Here is a 6538-nt window from a genome sequence, read left to right as displayed (position 1 = left end):
ACTCAAGTGTGCAAGCGGTTTTCTGGTTTCCAAAAAGGTGAAGTTACGATGGATAACCTCCTTCTAGACATCTGTCAACTCTCTGAATGGACGAAATGTTGACTCACAGTGCATTAGATTGCATAATGGTGTGTGAAAAGAAGGCCTGATTTGCGGCCGGTGGGAAGCTGCTCTTAGCACCACGGCAATGCACCTGCTCAGGCAGCCTTCTCAGTGCACCAGTGTTGGGCAAAAACCAGAATGTCTTTTCCTGCCCAAAGGCACCTGACTGATCTGACTTTGCTCCATGTAACCTGTTTTTGTGTTCGTGAATGAAGAGCAACATGAATGGACAGCTATTTGAGAACATACAACAATCCAAGAAAAAAAGGAGGGAGATACTATCAGTCATCCAAACAGATGAGTTTGAATAATGTTTCCAGGAGTGGAATCGCAGATTTGACCAATGCATTAAGTGCAACAGAGTGTACTTTGAAGGTGATAAGGTTAAAACTTTTAAATACATAACTTTGAAAAAATATCTGTTCTTGTGGGGTACCCCCTCATGTGTGTTTGTGTGTGTGATATTTACATTAAGAACTTGGCTCATGCAATTGTAGAAGTGGTGAAGTCCAAACCAGGGCAGGTAGCAAGTCTGTGGGTAAGATAAAAAGCTGGGGACTTGTCCTGACTCATGTAACTGAATAGACTAATGAGCTCAAGCTTGTCAGGCAGGTGGCAGGCTGGTTACTGCAGAAGAGAATGCATCCGAGGTCAGCACGTTTGATAGCAGACCAGAGCAGACTGTGGGCCTAGGCAAGCAATCTAGCAGGCCAGCGGCCAAGTCCAACGAAGCAGAGGTAGTCATGCTGGATGCAGGATCCATAGAAAAACAAAAAAAAAAGCAGGTTTGAACACAGTAACTATTTATATAGAAAATGTGCCACACTCTGAGGAGACTTTTCAAATGCTTCAGGCCTGTGATCTGAGTAAGGGGATTGCACAACACCCTAAACTTCTTGTAATGGTTTGGTTGCTCACCACTCCCATCACAGGGTCCATTCCATTATGTTAGATCACATCATGGGGAATAAATTTCAAGTCACTGAGCATTCGGACCCAGCAACGTTAACACAAAACCTGTCCTAGTAACTGTGGTAGCTACATGATCTGGTGTCAATTTGAGACTTACGGGCGAAGGCGTGGAGTTTACCTGTCAATCAGGTAGCAGCTTGATGACCTCATTTGGAGGCGCTAAGGAGAGAAATAGCTCGCTGAAGTGGGAGACTCACTCACTCCCTGAGAGACTCTCTACTGACAAGATACACGGGGCTATGCTGATGGCAGCAAGATCCCTGGACCAGGAACAGCCACGTGGAAACCCCTGCCAGTGCTGAGATGCTTCCACCTACGCAGGATCCACAAGACTATCCACCCTCTGCTGATCCTCCTGCACTTGGCATCATTGCATGTGTTTCCTGAGCCTGAAGAGGAATTTATTGATGGGTATCGAACATATGGGCTAATATCAGACTTGTGGACTTGATCTGGACTGGGCTGGGATGTTTTCTCAATATTCAATTGCTTTTGTATATAAAGCTCTTTCTTATACACATATGAGTCTCCCTAGATTTGTTTCTCTAGTCTACCCAGACTAACATATCAACTATTCTATCACCTGTATCACTGTTTCTTTGATAATAGAAGCTATGCCACCAGTATCCATGTTGATACTCCCGAACCAAGTCAGTCTAGAAAGGCAGGCCTAGCAATATACTTCCAAAAATAAGTCAATGAAATCCCTGTGTATCACAAGCATATTATTATAGATCTGCAATATTAGCATTTCCTTCATTACATGAAGTTTTCTTACTGATGAATCTATTTAGTTTCAGCTATTAGAAAGCTTCTTCTCATGATATTATAGATGGGTAATTTCATCTCTAAAGTATAGATGCTACTAATCAACACTCTGGGTCAATTATTTTAAAGACCCTGGTGCTAAAGCTTACGTGTTGTGGGTTGGCAGAAGGAACTAGCTGGAGAGTGGTGGGTTTACCTTAATGTCACTCTTATCAAGAGTTTTTAATCTAACTTTTCTTAACCTACATTAATGGATTTGACTAAAGAGTCAGTTGGAGGCAGCAAGTATCCAAATTCAGGCCCTTGTTCCAACTCTGAAAATCCCTATTTTTGTTCATGTGCTTTTCATTTTTATGTAACAAGTTTCCACATATGGTTTTTCCAGAGGCAAAAATAGTTACACTGATAAGTGTTTCAAAGACACTGTCCCTGTTTGTGTCCTTTATTTCACAGGATAGCACACTCAGAGAATGTTTATGGCTAAATAGATTACAGAGCTAGTATTATGGATAGAAAATGGTTTTCTCTTCTTGCTATTTTTAATCTTTGTATTACTGCCTTTACAAATGTAAGGATTGTTTGGTGTCTCTAGTTAGCAGTACAGGAGATATTCCTTAGAGACCCTTTCTTTAATTGCTTAATTTTAAATAGGAAATAACAATGTTTACATAGACTTCATGACTTGCAGAGAGGCAACTGAGCCAAGCTATCTGATTTTTCCAAGATCTTCTGCAGATCTATCACATGCTCTGTTCAATGCACGGAGTTCCTGGGTGATGAAAACAGTTTATGTGCTCACTGCTAACACAAAGGATGGAGTCTTCAGTTCATTGGTGGTAGGCTGGGCTCTCTGGGTGATATTTGCATATAAGAAGAAAGAATGAGGCTAAGAGAGGGAGGGAGGGAGGGAGGGAGGGAGAGAGGGAAGGAGGAAAGAAAGAAAGAGGGAGGAAGGAAGAAAGAAAAGAAGAAAAAAACAAACTGATATCAAGAAGGTGACTCACAGTTGTACAAGAGGGGAAGTCCAGCCCAGTTAAAGCCAATGGGTCATTTGTTAAACTGGCGCCATTTCCTGATTCATATAGCTGCCAGGGCGTACAAATTAGGAAGAACCAGGAATCAGAAAGACCACAGGCTGGTGGAGGCAGAAATGGATGGAATTAAGCGCAGGAAGTCAGGCTTATGGCAACGGTGTCCGATGAAGTTGGCAGGCAATGTTATGGGCTGCTGAGAGCTCCCAAGGTCAATAGGAAATATGGTGGGCCCCCTGTTCAAGTTCAAAGAAATGGAAGTCCCATGAGAGAGATGGAAAATCCAGGCCAGGAACAAAAAACAACCCTGTCCAGAGTCTGTATCAGTAGGATTAAGCCATACCCCCCATGACAATTCTTTTAATTTGCATCAGGACTATTACCTGAGGAAGGGGACTACATTTCACCAAAATCTTCTTACAATGGCTCTGTCATTTATAGCAGACCGTTTTATGAAGTTGATTACGCTGTGAGGTCAGATCCTGGGGTATTACCTGATCTTCACTTCTGAGAGCCTTGTCTCGTGTAATTTGGACAAATCACAGGCAAGATCAGTAACTGGAGAAAGGCTTCGTGCTTGGTGAAGCAGAGGAGCATAGAAGGAGAGAAAGGCCATCGATAAGATTGACGGAAGGGCTGCCACAGTGGACTCAAACACAAGAAAAAACGTGAGGATGGCGCAGGACTGCAAGTTTGCTTCTGTTGTAACAAGGGTCGCTATGATTCGGAACCTATTTGATGGCACTAACAACCAACTTCCGGGCCAACGAGAATCCCGGTCAAGCCAAACTGACACGAAACCCAACTATAACAAAGTTCCTGGAGGAAAGGAGTGGCAATGTCCTTCGGAAAAGTAAGTCATTGATGTCCTACAGAGCACAGCTCTGCTGTGGCACACGGGCAGTCAGAATCAACTTGATGGTGACCCGTTTGGTTGTTGGATAGACTTAGAAGATCATATGCCTCAACTAGTTCAAGACATTTTGTTCAAAGGGTTGTAATCAAATTTCTTCAGCAATAAATCAGAAAGACAGGAGGACATCATGCTTTACTGACATGGGGGCGTTCTCTGACTCGCGCCATCAGGAACTTCAATTCGGAGAACAGGAAATCAGCAGGCTGAACCCCTCCCTTGCTCCCAAGCATCCCTCCACCGAGAACCTGTTTGGAGAGGAGAAAAGCCGGGAGTGGCCATGCAGACATTAAGGGAGAAATTGCTAGAAAGGACAGCAAGCTTCTTTCATTATTAAAACAATGTTTATGTTGATCCCAAAGATCCTGTGTCTTCTATTCAGGTGAAAGATGGTAGGACGCATCAAGAATCCATGGAATTCCGACTGCCTGCCTTGGATCTTGTGAACATTCCCAAGGGCAAAGGGTCCATTGTGGAGGCACTGGCACGTCTCAACATCCAGACACGTGGACTGCTGAGAAAATAGCACAAGAATGCCACCTAGACCTGAGAGATGTAAGTTCCAATCTCAGATGCTTTGTTGAAGTGAAAGTCTTCATCCTAAAGATAGGAAGGCCTTACCCCCAGAATGAAGAAAATCATGAAGTTATTCTTCCTGTTTAGCCTCCGGCCCCTTTCCTACTTATCTCCCATTTTTAGCATATTAATTTATATGAAAGGCTGAACATTTAAAACTCTCCTGATAGCGCACTATTTATTCATTTCTGTTGACTTCTTAAGGTTTCCGGGAGAATGTGTTTTTTGTTTTTTTGACTTTAATTTGATTTAAGTATATGATTGCATGTGTCAGCATGACAATCAATGTAATAGCCATAAATTATAAGAAGTGTGTTATTTTAGACACATGGCAGCTTTTAATTTGGTCATTGTCTCTTGGGGGTGTCTTGAATCCCTCCGCATCTCACTTTAGTTAGGTGGCTAGTGGAAGTAGAGAGACTTGACCAACTGGTAAGACCTTTCTTTTTTAAATCATTCTGTTGGGTGCTCTTACAGCTCTTATAACAATGCAATACATCCACTGTGTTAAGCAGGACCTTTCTAGAAAAAAGTATATCTAAGGTAGAATGATAGTATTTTATAAATTAAGGCAGATGGGATAAAAATGGAAAATTTTTTATAACTACTTCAAAAATACATAGACGGTTTCCTTTGAGATTAGCTTTAAGCATGGAATAACACTCTTGAAAATTAGAAAAAATGAAATGAAAAGCAAAAAATTTAAAAAAAATCACCAAGATAGGTCTCTGATCTTTCTGAATTTTTCCAGAAACTGCTAAACTCAGGTTGGAAAGACATTCCCACTTCTTCTGGCAGTAGCCTTCTTGAGGTCCAAGAGCTAATATAGAGCATTCTGTTCACAGAGATCGGGGCATGTCAAATATGATCATTCCAGCCTATGTTATACTTCTCCAGACCGTAGAAGGCACATCATATATCACTTCTAGTGAATATATTTAGAATATTCCAAGAGACTCCTTTCTTTTGCTGTAGAATGTCATGACACCACACGTGAAATCGTCAGTGACGGCTGTTGTGATCAGACTTCCTACATTAGCATTCACTCATGAAGTGGCCCAAAGCGGAAGATCAACGGAACTATGTAATCACAATGATATGCTCAAATATATTAATTCTTTAAACCTGTATGATTCAATGCCAAATAAGCATTTACTCATAATAAACAAGGCAAAATCTAGTCATGTAAGCTTTTAATATTGTAGGTCGTAAAAAGTATTTTATGAAGTAGCAAAGAGGAAATCTTTTCCATCCTATGAGTTTTATGTACTCTTTTAAAGATCCATATAACTATCTGGCTTGAAATCCATTTTAAAAAATCAATGCAAAGATCCTTTTGGTGAATTGTGTTTTGATAACCTCACTCCAAAAGCTGCTCTGGGCATCCTTCATCGGTTGCCTGCGTGCATTATCTGTAATGGTGTTTTAATAGACAGAGACAAAATTATTAGAAAAAAGTGGTATCACCAGGGAGGGAGGGTTGTCAGATACTACTGCGATGTAATACATCAAATGCTCAGGTGTACTGCTTTATCTCATGGGCTGTTTGTTTTCAGGACGCACATTTAAAAACAGAGTTTTCAACTTTTTTACCTGTTTTGACTTCAAATGAGCAATGTAATGAGCACTAACGACAAGGAGAACAATAGAATTAATGAGTCCCAGACATCAGGCACGTGTAAGATAAAGGAGGTGTCACTAAAGGAAGACAACGAAAGCCTTCATTATCAAGAGGCAAACATTTTGCTCTCAAACTAATGGAAAGTTCTCAAGAAAAGAAGTTTTAAGATATCCTTACAGGGACTTCAACCTTCATTTTAAAAAACAAACTGGGGTATTTTGCATATGGAAAATGTTAAGACACCAGAAATACATTTTTTTGCCATATTCCATATTCTTGTGACTGCAGTACAATTGGGGAGGTGCAACGTTTTGTTAAGGAGTCCTGGTGACACAGTGGTGACCCTGAGACTGCTAACCTCACAGTCAGCCGGGCGATGAGGAGGCTCCCACGCCTCCTGAGCTAAAGGCTCAGAACCCCCAGGATAATTCCACGCTGTTATAGTGGGGCTCTCTGAGTCGGAAACAACTCAATGGCAGTGAGGTTGTATCTCGGCTTGAATCTTTTCTTAAAAGAGACCTGCCTGAAAAAACAATCAGAACTCAAGGGGATACC

General features: G+C 41.4%; 1 pseudogene; it reads left to right on the top strand.

The window, feature by feature from the left end:
* The first annotated feature begins 3547 nt into the window (after window positions 1-3547).
* Window positions 3548-4418, top strand: LOC142455512 (NADH dehydrogenase [ubiquinone] 1 alpha subcomplex assembly factor 4-like; annotated as a pseudogene).
* Window positions 4419-6538: the final 2120 nt, after the last annotated feature.

The sequence above is a fragment of the Tenrec ecaudatus genome, chromosome 8 (assembly GCF_050624435.1).
Source record: "Tenrec ecaudatus isolate mTenEca1 chromosome 8, mTenEca1.hap1, whole genome shotgun sequence".
In the NCBI taxonomy this organism is placed as follows: Eukaryota; Metazoa; Chordata; class Mammalia; order Afrosoricida; family Tenrecidae; genus Tenrec; species Tenrec ecaudatus.
The sequence above is the reverse complement of the archived record's forward strand: the minus strand, read 5'-3'. Positions and strand labels throughout refer to the sequence as shown.